Genomic DNA, 12,956 nt, shown 5'->3' with positions numbered 1-12,956 from the left:
CAATCTGCAGTACCACCAACAATAATAATATCAAGAAATTATGAGCCAGGCAGGGGTGGCTCTTGCCTATAATCCTAGCTACTCAGGAAACAGAGATGCGAGGACTGTGGTTTAAAGCCAGCCCAGGCAAGAAAACTTGTAAGACTCTTATCTCCAATTAATCACCAAAAGCTGGAAATGAAGCTGTAGCTCAAGGGGTAGAGCAAAACAGCCTTGAATGAAAAAGCTTAGGGAGAGCGCCCAGGTCCAGAATTCAAGTTCCAGTATTAGCACAAAAGGAAGGAAGGAGGGAGGGAGGGGAGTGGGAGGGGAAGGAGGGAGGGAAGATTACATGGCATACAGACGCTATTTGCTTTAAGTAACTCAGTTGGGAACACAAGAAAGTGACTGGATGGGGAGGTGAAGATGAAGCTAGTTTGGCACTGAGTTCAGGCATACTCACATCTCGTGATGGGCACATAGGCTTTGGAAAACTGTAATTTAAAAATCCCCATCTTGAAAAGTTAGAAATTCACATAGAAACAGCGAAGTTATCATCAGGGAAGCACACACATGCCACACATAGTATAGATTACTTAGAGCAGGCCTAGCACATAAACACCAGCCCTCATCAACTGTCACATTTGTAACGACTTTTTCACAAAATCGAGTTAGCATCAGATGACAAGGTACTCAAATGACATGGCATGACTTGATTTCTAAATGACTCATCTGGTAATGATTCTGGGAAGCATTTTTTCAACTGGAATCCATGTAAAATTTCCCTGGCTATATTTATTTAGCTAGACATACAATTCAAAAAGAGACTTTAGACACTGTTGTCCCTTGATCTCCACAGAAGTTTTTTTCCAGGGAACCCCTGCTCTTCCCAATTACCAAAACATCAGACCAAGTCTTCTATATAAGATGATGTAGTAGCTGAGTACCAGTGGCTCACACCTGTAATCCTAGCTACTCAGGAGGCTGAGATCTGAGAATCGAGGTTCAAAGCCAGCCCGGGCAAGAAAATCTGTGAGACTCTTATCTCCAATAAACCACTAGAAAACCGGAAGTGGTGCTGTGGCTCAAGTGGTAGAGCACTTGCCTTGAGCTGAAGAGCACAGGGACAGTGCCCAAGCCCAGAGTTCAAACCCCACAACTGACAAAAAAAAAAAAGATGATGTAGTGTTTGCACATCTCCTACATACTTCCAATCATCTCTAGATGACTTAGAAGACCTAACACAATGTAAGTGCCATGTGGATAAGAGCTATACTGGATTGTTCATGGGGATAAACACAAGAAAAAAGTCTGTGTATGTTCCACACACACAATCATATGACACATTACACATCAGCAACAACATGACATTTTCAGTCTCAGATTAATTGGATGTATAGAAAGTGATGGCCACAGCTTCTATTAAGTGCTACAGTAGGACCTGGGAAATGGGAAGAAAAGATTTTCTTACTTGTAGATGCACAGATGACAAGTTAGCATGGGTGTCTTTCTGCTGAAGGTTACCTGCCCAGTAGGTTCCTAGATTCCAAAGGCAGCACAAATGGAAATGCCCAGAGGATGTGGGAAATGAGGAGGCATTCCACACTGCAGCACTGCTGTGAGGAAGGTGCAGAAGACAGATCAAACCTTCACGCTCAACTGAAAGGGAGACAGAGGGACAAAGAGGGACCCAGTGTCAAAGGAACCAAGGAACAACTGCATTTGTTCATGTGGAAAGGACAGATGAAAGCTCCTGGCAGTATCTAAAAGGAAGGAAGGTGCCAGGCAGGACATGTGGGCTGAGGGCGGAGGGACCAGGAAGGTGGGCACGGCCACCCAGGATGCAGAGTGGGTGGGGAGAACTCTGGCTCCAAGGTCACTGTCAGAGGCCATGTATTTTTGCCATTGTGCTCTCTGTATCTGCTACATTCATGGTGATAAGCTGAGCTAGTGGGAGTGACATGCAAGTCTTGACTCAACTATGTAACCAAAACATAAGGCAAAGCCCAGCGCTGAACAGGAGGAGGAAGGAGCTACCATGAAGCCCAGAGCAAAGCCTATGTTCCCAGGAAGGAAAGAAAGGAGTATTCATTCTCCTTTCTCTAGGCTTTATACTAACTAAACGCACAGCAGATGGCAGGATGCTCAGTTCTAGTCATTGCAAGGGCTGGAAGCGCTCCTTTGGGACCAAGTAAATAAGCGCCTGTTTCACTGAGCCTTGAGAAAGTCAAAGTCAACTGTCTAAGTTTAAAGACCATGCTTCTCAAATTGAGGGCCAGAGATCAAGCATTCCCATGAGAGAATGCTGGGAAGATATGGAAAGAAATCACTTGAACCTCCCCCCAGACTCCATCCTGTCCACCCTTGAGATTATTCACCGAGGCCAAGTCACAAGCCCTGCCCCAAGCCCTGCTCCTTCAGCCCCAGCAGGGTCCCAGAAGGAGGCAAGCTATAGGCCAGAGTGGTAGTTAATATTATGGAAGATCCAGGCCATTTCCACAGAAAATTACTTCCTTCCTGTGAAGGAAGAAGTCAGCCTGGGGAAGCTCCGGGAAATAGCTGTAGGGAAAATACACAGGGCTTCATCAAGGAATGAAAGGCTTTAAGAGCAGAAGAGCTTTTGTGTCAACAAGAAAAGATCAGGAACCACTTTCAGTGGCCCATAAGCTTATTCTAGAAAAATATATGGACTCAATCTCTATTGAACATTAGCCTTAAATAAAAAAATGTCTTTTGGTTATAAGAAACAAAGATTAGTTTCTTTTTTTTTTTTTTTTTTGGTCCGGTCGTGGGGCCTGAACTCTGGGCCTGGGTGCTGTCCCTTGAGCTCTTCAGCTCAAGGCTAGCGCTCTACCACTTGAGCCACAGCGCCACTTCCGGCTTTTTTCTTTTTGCTTATGTGGTGCTGAGGAATCGAACCCAGGGCCTCAGGCATGCAAGGCAAGCGCTCTACCACTGAGCCACCTTCCCAGCCCACAAAGATTAGTTTCTACTGAAAGAACATAGTAAGAATGAGAAATACTCCTAAAATATTTGTCCAAATTAGCTGGCAAGCTTCTGGCAAGAAACCCAGAATAAAAAAGGTGTGAGACAGCGCTACTGGTGACTCACACCTAATATCCTACCTACTCAGGAGGTTGAGATCTAGAGATCAAAAGTTGATGCTGGACCAAGCAGGAAAGTCCCTGATTCTTACCACCCACTAACAAGCAAAAAAAAAAAAAAAAAAAGCCAGAAAAACAAGTGGTAGAGTAACTTAAGTGGTTTAGTGCCAGCCTTAAGCAAAAAAAAAAAAGCTAAGGGACAGCGCCTAGACCCTGAGTTCAAGCCCCAGTACCTGCTCAGGTGAGCATATATGTACACAGTGAGAGAGACAGACAGAGAGAGAGAGAGACGGAGGGAAGGAGGGAGGGAGGGAGGGAAGGAGGGAGGAGAAATAAAGAAAAAAGTGGGAAGAACAGAGAGCTATTGATTGTAACATGAAAATCAACACTAGAGACTAAAGTTGTGACCTCACCTATTACCTAAAGCAATTTAAGTTAAACCACATTTTTGACATTATCTTTCTAAACCCACTAGAATCCTAAGTATAAGATAATAAAAAACAATTCGAGTTACTATCAGTGTCCACATAATAGACTCTAAAATCTGGTGTGCCACCACATATAGATGCTGAATTGTGATCTAATCATGTTACAGACAAATTGCCTTTCTAGAGCAAATGTATACCTAAAAAAGTGACAGATTCTACAGAGTCCTCCTGCTAAGGAAATTGCTTTAAATATGATCATTTATATAAACGTACCCACGTTAAGTATGATCGCTTACTTTAAGTTCCAGGTCTTCTTACAAAAGAGTACTGTTTTATCAGAGACATGTGTATATTACCTATCTATCTGAAAGACAAAAACCAGATGCAACTGGGCACAGGTGACTCACACCTGTAATCCTAGCCATTCAAAAGGCTGAGATCTGAGGACTACAGTTCGAAGCCAGCCTAGGCAGCAAAGTCCATGAGACTCTTATCTACAATTAACTACCAAAAAGCCAAAAGTAAAGGTGTGGCTCAAGTGGTAGAGCACTAGAATTGAGTGAAAAAAAAAAAAGTGCCCAGCCCTGGAGTTCACGCCCCAGTACTAGCAAAAACAAAAGTAAAAACAAAGGCCAGATGTAAACATCAACCTTTAAGATCTTTGCATTAGATACAGCCAGTAAGGGTGTCTCTAACTGAAGTCACATGGGCATTTCAATCATGTTCTTCAACTTTAAATCAATTTTAACGTACTCTATATAAAGCCATGTTCAGCCATGTTCAGAATATTAAAACTTATTTTAAAACCTCTTGGCCTTAGAAGTCCTGTAGCAACCATGCTCTACTTACACAGTTTCATGAAGGTTCTCTTCCGCCTTTCTCTCTTAAAATACTCCTTTCCTTTACTTGTCAATGCTATACATTATAAGATCAAAAGCAAAAATGCCTAAGTAATGCCATTTGCCAGGTGCTGTTCCTCACATTTGCTTGGGTGTTTTGTTTTGCTTCGTGATGCTAAAGATGGAAACCAGGGCTTCACAGTACTAAGGTGAGTGTGAGCCTTCCTAGTCCTAGCTTGCCTGCCTTTTTAACTCATTTTAATCTATGTAAGTAATTTCCAGTGAAGACAACTTAGATATCAAGAGGTAATCAACCCTAGTAAAAAGACAATGGCAAAGTCAAGATCTGATACACACACACTCCAGAATCTGTGAAGATTCCAGAACCTGTAAATACCACAAACCCCAAGACTGGGGGTTTATTTCAATATTCTCAGGGCCTGGGTTCCATCCCCAGAGCTAAGAGAGGAGTGGCAGTAGAAGGGAGGACTAGAATCATACAAGGAAGAACGTAGCCACACTGAGGACTTGAGAACTAAAATCCTATTTTTTTTCCTCTGGCTTCTCTCCTACAGTAATGTTACCAACAGTGCATTGATACACACATTTCATGCCATGGGCTCCCTCCATAACCCACAGGTACCTCAAAGCAAGAGTGGCGTAAATCTCTGGAACCTGCTTGGGATGTCAAATCTGATTCATCCAGGGGGCAGTGAGCAGGGTGGTGAGTTTACCTCCACACTCCAATCCACAGAAAACCTACAGCCTATCTCCCACAACCCAGTTATTCTGTAAATTATTGTAAGCAGAGTCACAATTTGTGTGCCGCCTTGAGGACATCTTGTATCTCTTAAGCTTTCCTAGAAATGTTACTATATTTTCCCTCCATTTGCTTCCTGCTAACCAAGAACTGGGGGAGTTACCAGCACAGTGATAGTCATGATTACTCAGCCAGAGGGCAGAGAATGTAAAAATAAGAAGACCTCTGCTCACTCAAGAGACATGTTTTAAATAGGACTCTACCAGCTGGGGATAGAGAACTGGCAAGCTACACACTAGGACTGCCTTGTCATAGCACAATAAAAACTGTCTTTGGACTTTGTTCCTGATTTCTGGTACTGAGTTCCTAAACCCCTTGGGATTTCTTGAGTGATAATAAGTGTCTTTTGTTGTTCATGATGAGCCCCCATTTTGTACCCTTAAGAGAACACTGGGTAGGTCCCTAGGCAGCCTAACAATAAAGCATGATCACCAGAAAGCCCTGCCCTGTGCTCAACACCACCACTGGGAGAGAAAGGGGATGACCATTTAATTATACAACTCAAAAAATGGGACTTGGGAAGTTCCAGGGTTGCTGAGCCCAGTGGAATGCACCTCCCTTCCCCAGCCTCCTCCCACCCACCCCCCACATTCTACAGGCTGTTCTTGAGTTTTTAGATTGCCTAACAAACTAGTAATAGAAAATAGGTTGTTTTTCTAAGTTCAGAAAGTTGTCCTAGCAAGTTATTGAACATGGGTTAGCTGTGGGAACCACCAACTTACAGGAAATAGGTCAGAAATATAGGAGATTCCAAAACCTGCAACTGTCATCTCCGATGGGGACAACCTTGTGAAAACGGTTCCAACTCTGAGAAGCTAATGTCAGAAATGAACTGCAGGACATTGGCTGATACCAGAGCCTCCAAGACTGTCCAGTGTGGTCATTGTCCACTGGCCACAAATGGCTTCCAAGTACTCAGAATGTGGCCTGTCAAGTTATGCTGTGTGACTAGATACAATACACACACACATGGGACCAAAAAATAAAATTAGTAGTTTCTTGTATTAAATATATGTTGGCATATATTTGGGTTATGTTGGGCTGATCAAACCATCACTAAAACAAATCTATTTTTCCCCTTTTTTTAAAAAAATGTGGTTACTAAGAAACTGAAAGCCACCTATTTTGTTCATATTTGTAGCTGGCATTCTATTCCCACCAGATAATATGCTAAGATGTTTTCATTTCTAAAAATCTAAGCAATGAAACTATTTTATACCTCAAACATTCACGTGGATTAGAGCCAGCTTGGGGACAGGGGGAGGGGAAGGAGAGGCGGGGGCAATGAACATTTCTGAAAGGCTTTTATCACGCCAGAAACTACCCAGTATCTCCCATGACTTCACCTGACTGAACCCACAGCAAAGGGCAGCCTCCCCATCCTGCCCTAGAAAACGACACAGAGACCTTATGGGAGCAAAATCTAGGCAAGGCCTCAAATTAAGCAGCTTCCAACTGTACCCCTGCACCTCCCCGAACACCAGGGTCAGCAGACTTCCTCCATGAAGAGCCTGGTAAGTATAGTATTTCAGCACTTGCCAGCCACACAGTCACAACTCCTCAAATCAGCTATGAAACCATAAAGGCAGCTACAGACAATACACACACACACACACACACACACACACACACACACACACACACACACACACACACACACACACACACACACACACACACACACACACACACATATGCCTGACTGTGTTTTAGTGAAGCCAAATCCACAAGGTAGACAGGGAGCAGGATATAACCTGTGGGAGGTGGTTTGCCAGCCCCTGCTCTGCACCCTAGAGAGAAACAGGCATACTAAAATAAATGAGTGTATCAATCATCAGTGTACCAAAATATAACATTTATTCAAGAGACCTTTTACAAACCACTGATTAGGTTACTGTTAAAGCAAGATTCAATGAAGAACATAAAATTCTCCAAGTTAACTCACTGTCAGGCTTCTTCTTTTATCAGACATCACAAATAAGAGTTACTAGGATAATGTCACTGGAGCTATTAAGTGAATGATAAATGACATTTGGGTCAATAATGTATGTGACATAAACAAAATTTAAAGGGAATAGAATGGAACCCATGATTAAACAGAGAAGGGCCAGACCTTCTGGGCCAGAACTATCAAAGTTCTGCAGAGGGGAAGAAACTCATTTGCATGCCACCCAACACCATGTGTGTGACATGGCCTGTCTGGCCACACTATACAGGTATCACACACCTGGTGACAGAAGTCAGTCACACTTGAGCATGTCCCATTCTCTCTTGGACCAACTTTACCTCCTCCTTCCTTAGTCCAACATTCAGAAGACAGCAGGCAGATGGATTACACTAGTAAGCCATCATTACGCCAGTCTGAAGGTCTTCAGAATATTCATTCATAAAGCTAACTACAGAGAGAAATGGTACAGAGGAAACAAAATGTTGGTATACACTCCTTGTGAAAACGTTTGCAAACAAAAGGCAAAGCACCTGGAGAGACACTTCTCACTGGATTTTCCTGCACATCTATACAGGAGTCTGAAGTGTATTTGGCAAGCAATATGAAGGGGAAGGTAGTACTTGAGAAAATAATCTCTAAGTAAGAAAGGGAAAATAAACACATCAAGTTCTTCTCACCTTATTGTTCCTCCCAGACTTCCCACAACCCACCACACTTGCCAGGTAGGATGGGATTGCCCACATTCCCATATTCATGTTGCGAGCGAGCACTGTGGCTTTTCACATGTACTTTTCCTCATCAACACACTTACACCCTCCCTCTTCATTCGCTCAGGACCTCTACAGATCTTTTTTAAAGTTACACTGCAAAAAAAGTAGTGTAGTAGCTTCAGCTATGACAGAACTAGCTATGACTAGGGAGTTCTGCTTTGTAGAAACAAATTGTGAACACAGAGCAAGAGGAACAAGTTTGTTGTATGCACTGTGTTACTCCCCTGCTGCTGAGTAACAAATCAATACAAATTTAGCAGTTGAAAGATACACAAATTATTGCTAAGTCTCTGTGAGTCGTTTGGGATGGATCCTGTGGGTTCTTAATTATACAAGAAGTAGCAATTGTAAGTGCCTATACAAGACATACACATAGACATTTCTAAACAGCATCCTCAACAGGTTATCAAGCCTGTTACAGGCAAGTTGAACTGACCAAAAAAACAACAGGTGTGGGCCACATATATATGTATATGTGGGTCACATATACAGTGGTAATTCTAATCGATTACAATGTAGCTATTGACTATGTCCTGACTGCCTCTTGTTCTCCTTTGCTTAATTTCATCTTATGTTGATTTCATGGCCCTAGGATGGACGGATGGATGGATGGATAGATGGATGGATGGATGCATGAATGGACAGGTGCATTCATACATACATATAATTCCCTATCACCTAGGTGTGCACCACAGATATCTGGTATTTCTATACTGTAGCTGTTTGTGCAAACATAACTAAATCACCTAATGATGAATTTCTCAGAAATTATCCTATCATTAGGTGACACTTGGAAGAAATAGGAACTCTGAGTGTCTTTAGAGAACAGATTAACAATTAAAATAGTAATTAATACAGCTGGATGCCAGTGGCTCATGCCGATAATCCTAACAACTCAGGAGGCTGAGATCCATAGGATTGTAATTCAATGAAGAAAAGCCTTCAAGACTCCATCTTCAGAATAACCAGCAGAAAACCAGGCTGGAGGTGTGGCTCAAGTGGTAGAGTCTCAGCCAAACAAGCAAACTGAGGAAGCAAACTCTGGTACCAACAATAATAACAATAACAACAATAATAATAGCACTAAAAATAATAATGATAATAATGAATTCCTAGATAGATTTGACCAGTGATTTAAAACATGGTAATTAAAATCACTGCCAACTTTATATCCCAAGCAAGGTTTCTGAGAAAAGTTTCCTAACAAAACAGAAAAGAAAAAAGAAATGCTACAACCATAGACATTCGGTCTGCTGTCAGGAAATCCCTTAGAAGCATAGGCCAAGACTGCTCCAAAGCAGTGGGGTAGGTCTTAGTCCAACCCTGAGGTAGTACTAGGTCAGTGACTGGAGCCCTGTTCCTGAAACCTGAGGACTGTTTCTGAGGAAGCCAATTTCAAAGGACACAGTAGTCACAGTGTGTTCAAATTCTAGTCACTTTGTTTAAAAACAGCAGCAACACTGTTTTCTAACCACTCAGGGTTCTCTGGAATAGATGAACTCAGAGTAGTTTGGAGGCATTTATATTCTCACTTCCAGAGGCAACAGTTTGGGTAAAATGATACTGCTATGCTCCTGAAAATTGGCACAACCTTTTGGAGGGACATTAGGGAAAGACAAATCAAAAGCCATAGGATGTTCATATCATGAACTGGTCAGTCATCTCTGAGGAGTTTATGTCAAGGAAATAATTCTATCAGAGAACAGAAAATGCCCACAGATACCTTATCTGCCGCGGAAAAGATTTAAATGACAAATCAACAGACTTTCTGCAAGGGATGAACATTCTACTTTTTGGCACAAGATTAAAAATGGTAAGATGGGGCTGGGAAGGTGGCTCAGTGGTAGAGCGCTTGCCTTGCATGCCTGAGGCTCTGGGTTCGATTCCTCAGCACCACATGAGCAGAAAGAAAAAAGCCGGAAGTGGAGCTGTGGCTCAAGTGGTAGAGTGCTAGCCTTGAGCTGAAGAGCTAAGGGACAGTGCCCAGGCCCAGAGTTCAGGCCCCACGACCAGACCCAAAAAAAGAAATGATAAAGATTATTAATAAAGTGTAGAAAAGGATCCAAGTGACAAGAATATGAAATTACATAACATGGCTATAAACACAAGACAAACATGAAATGTGGGGTTTTTTTTCATTTTGTTTTGTTGGTACTGGGGCTTCAACTCAGGACCTCACACTCTTGCTCAGCTTGTTTGCTCAAGGTTGTCACTCTACCACCTAAACCACTCCTTCAGTCCAGCTTTTGGCTAATTAATTAGAGATGGGTTCTCAAAGACTTTCCTACCTGAGCTGACTTTCTACCTCAATCCTCAGATCTCTGCCTCATAAGTAGCTAGGATTACAGGTGTGAGGCACTAGAGCCCAACTCAAAATTACAAAGAATCTTCTTTTGCAAAAGCCTCTGAAGAGTTACTCTAGTGTGCTTGCTTTGACAGCACATACACTAAAACATACATTAAAACACTGGAACAATACATAGATTAACATGGTCTTGTGGCTAGGATCACACACTATCCCTGACGGATTCCATATGATTTAAAAAAAAAATCCTTACCATTACAAGAAAAGCCACACTCATACAAATCAAATAAATAGGTAGCAGTGCCAGGAAGATGTGTCTCAGCAATCTGAGCGCTGACAAAACTGCACTCTGTTTACACTTTCAGGTCTTAAACATGGCATTGCTACACAGCCTATTGAGAAGACCAAACCAAAAGACAAAGACCCTTCTGCTCCTTCCCTTCCACCTTTCTCAGTCAGATAAAACAGACTGACACATTTTGAGTCAACTCCATCATGTTTTGTTAGGGGCTGAACTCTGACGCACTAGAGCAAGCTGCAGGTTCATGCAAGAATGCATCTGGAACAGTGGTCATTGATAACCATGAAGTGTTCAGATGGTCACAGAGAAGGCATAGCCACTGGAGATGCTTTGGTATAGTGAAAGGATGAAGGATGCCTGCCCACATGTTCCCATTAACCTGCACACCACAGGGACAAAAGCAGCCATGGTCAGGACGGAGCACTAATACAGGGATCTTCTACACACACACATGAAAACTCTCCAAAGCAAAACTGTGTCTGGATAAGATGCTTAGCTTCTTCAAGTTGGTCAATTCATCTGTTCAACTGGGCAGAGGGCAGCCACATAAGACTGTAGAGTAAAATTGAATTAGACAGCATATGAAATGCTCAGCTACATGAAGTGCCCAATAAATATCAGCTATTACTCCTGCCACATTAATCCTTTGAAAATGCACCTTCTCCATTCCGTTATTGTAAGTGAACATTTCTGACAGCTGGTATTCTCTGTTTCACACACAGGGAACCATCATGAATCAAGTCTTTTTTCCCAATTTTCTTTCTATTTTATAGCAAGCATGCTCAAACTCACTAAGGGCCACTTTTCCCTAATACTCTTGAGAACTAAAAAGCCAAATTCTTTAATGTGTGAGTTTTTTTTTTAAGTCCCTGACATTTTCTTGATAGTGGGAGTCATTACAAACCTCTAAACCCCAATCCACAATCCAACCCAACTGCCATTATATTAAATAACCATAGATCCCAAAACACAAATTTATATTAGGGTTTCTGTTAGCTAATAAACAGAATATGTATTTTCATGCCACAACATTGTAAATAATTAAAATTTACAAAGACAATAACTGGGCTTTTATCCAACTTTAACAGAGTTCTTATTTGATTCTCTTTTGGAGAAGGGATTTTTCTCTTCTTATGGTGGACAAAATACTGCAGCACAGGAATGAGTTTTGCTGGGCAAACAGTTTTGAGTTACTTTGCTGCAGAGCCTGTGTAGACTGTCTCAGGCAGGGGGGAAAGGGGAGGTCATAGGTTCACTTGTGTCACTGGAAGACACTGCAATGTACCTTTGAAAAAAACATCTTTCGAGGACCTGAAAGAATGAAAAGGGAAGGTGTTAAGCAGGTTGATGACGTAAGGTACATGTGAAAACCCACAGTGCTAGTAGTTTGCAACATGAATATGGGAACGTTTGGGTTGTGGGAAGTCTGGGAGGGACAACGTGGTCTAGGCTAGGCCCTGCCATCCTCTGCCGTGCCTCCTTTCTCCCAAAGCAAAGTGAGAACTCCTTGAGGCTCCTTCTCAGAAACACCCCACTGCCACGTTTTAAATGAATTTTACTTTTAGACAATTTAAGTTATTAATATAACATAAAAAAGAAATATTTGAGGAGTCAATGGTGGCTCACACCCATATTTCTAGCTACTCGGAAGGCTGAGATCTAGAGACTCACAATTTAAAGTCACCTAAGCAGAAATGTCTGTGAGATTACACCTCCTATTAACCAGTAAAAAGTAGGGCTGGAGGTGTGGCTTGAGTGCCAGCCTGGCAAGCTCAAGGACATGGGAACAAACCCTAGTACCATCAACAAAAAAGAAAACATATACATATGCATAATCAGCTTTGTCTAGCCCAAGTCTATGGACTCCCATCAAGTCTACCTACTCCCCACTAGAAAGGAAGGGCTCCCTCTTTAAGGAATTATTCAGTACTTCTTGTCCCCCCACCCACTACCTTCCTACCACTACTCTCAAGAGGTACCATTACTGAAGGGTGACAGGAAATAGGAATTAGCTACCAGCCTTAACTATGACCCTTTATGCACTCCAGATGATTAACTAATCAATCCCCTCAATGCATACTTTCTCCCTTCCCCCCTCTCCCTCTCTCCCTCTCCCCCTCCCTCTCTCTCACTCTCCCCCTCTCTCTTCTCTGAAAAGAGGCCTTCAAGACTCTTCTCCAAACAGCTTCGAAACATTTCTCTATACCTGAAGCACATCACAGAACTTGGGGTAAGGCTCTTGGTAGACTCTGGCCCATATCTACAGATGGGAGTTCTGTATCCCATGATGTCAGGTCTCTTGGCGCTGGGTTGAAACCACTGTGCCAACCCTATTATCCTCTAGAGCTTCCACAGGGAGCACCAAGACAAAGGTTATTAGCCAGGTCCCAGGCCACAAAAGCCACTTAAGGCCATTGCCCTCCTACTCCAACCAAGGATGTTGCTTGAGCTGCATGATTGTT

General features: G+C 42.5%; 1 protein-coding gene across 2 annotated transcripts in view; it reads right to left on the bottom strand.

Moving 5' to 3' along the window:
* The window catches only part of Nck2 (NCK adaptor protein 2), a 150,347-nt gene that overhangs the window by 118,554 nt on the left and 18,837 nt on the right, over window positions 1–12,956 (bottom strand). The gene's annotated exons all lie outside the window — the stretch shown is intronic.

The sequence above is a fragment of the Dipodomys spectabilis genome, unplaced genomic scaffold, assembly GCF_019054845.1.
Source record: "Dipodomys spectabilis isolate Male_0828 unplaced genomic scaffold, ASM1905484v1 ptg000187l, whole genome shotgun sequence".
Lineage (NCBI taxonomy): Eukaryota > Metazoa > Chordata > Mammalia > Rodentia > Heteromyidae > Dipodomys > Dipodomys spectabilis.
The sequence above is the reverse complement of the archived record's forward strand: the minus strand, read 5'-3'. Positions and strand labels throughout refer to the sequence as shown.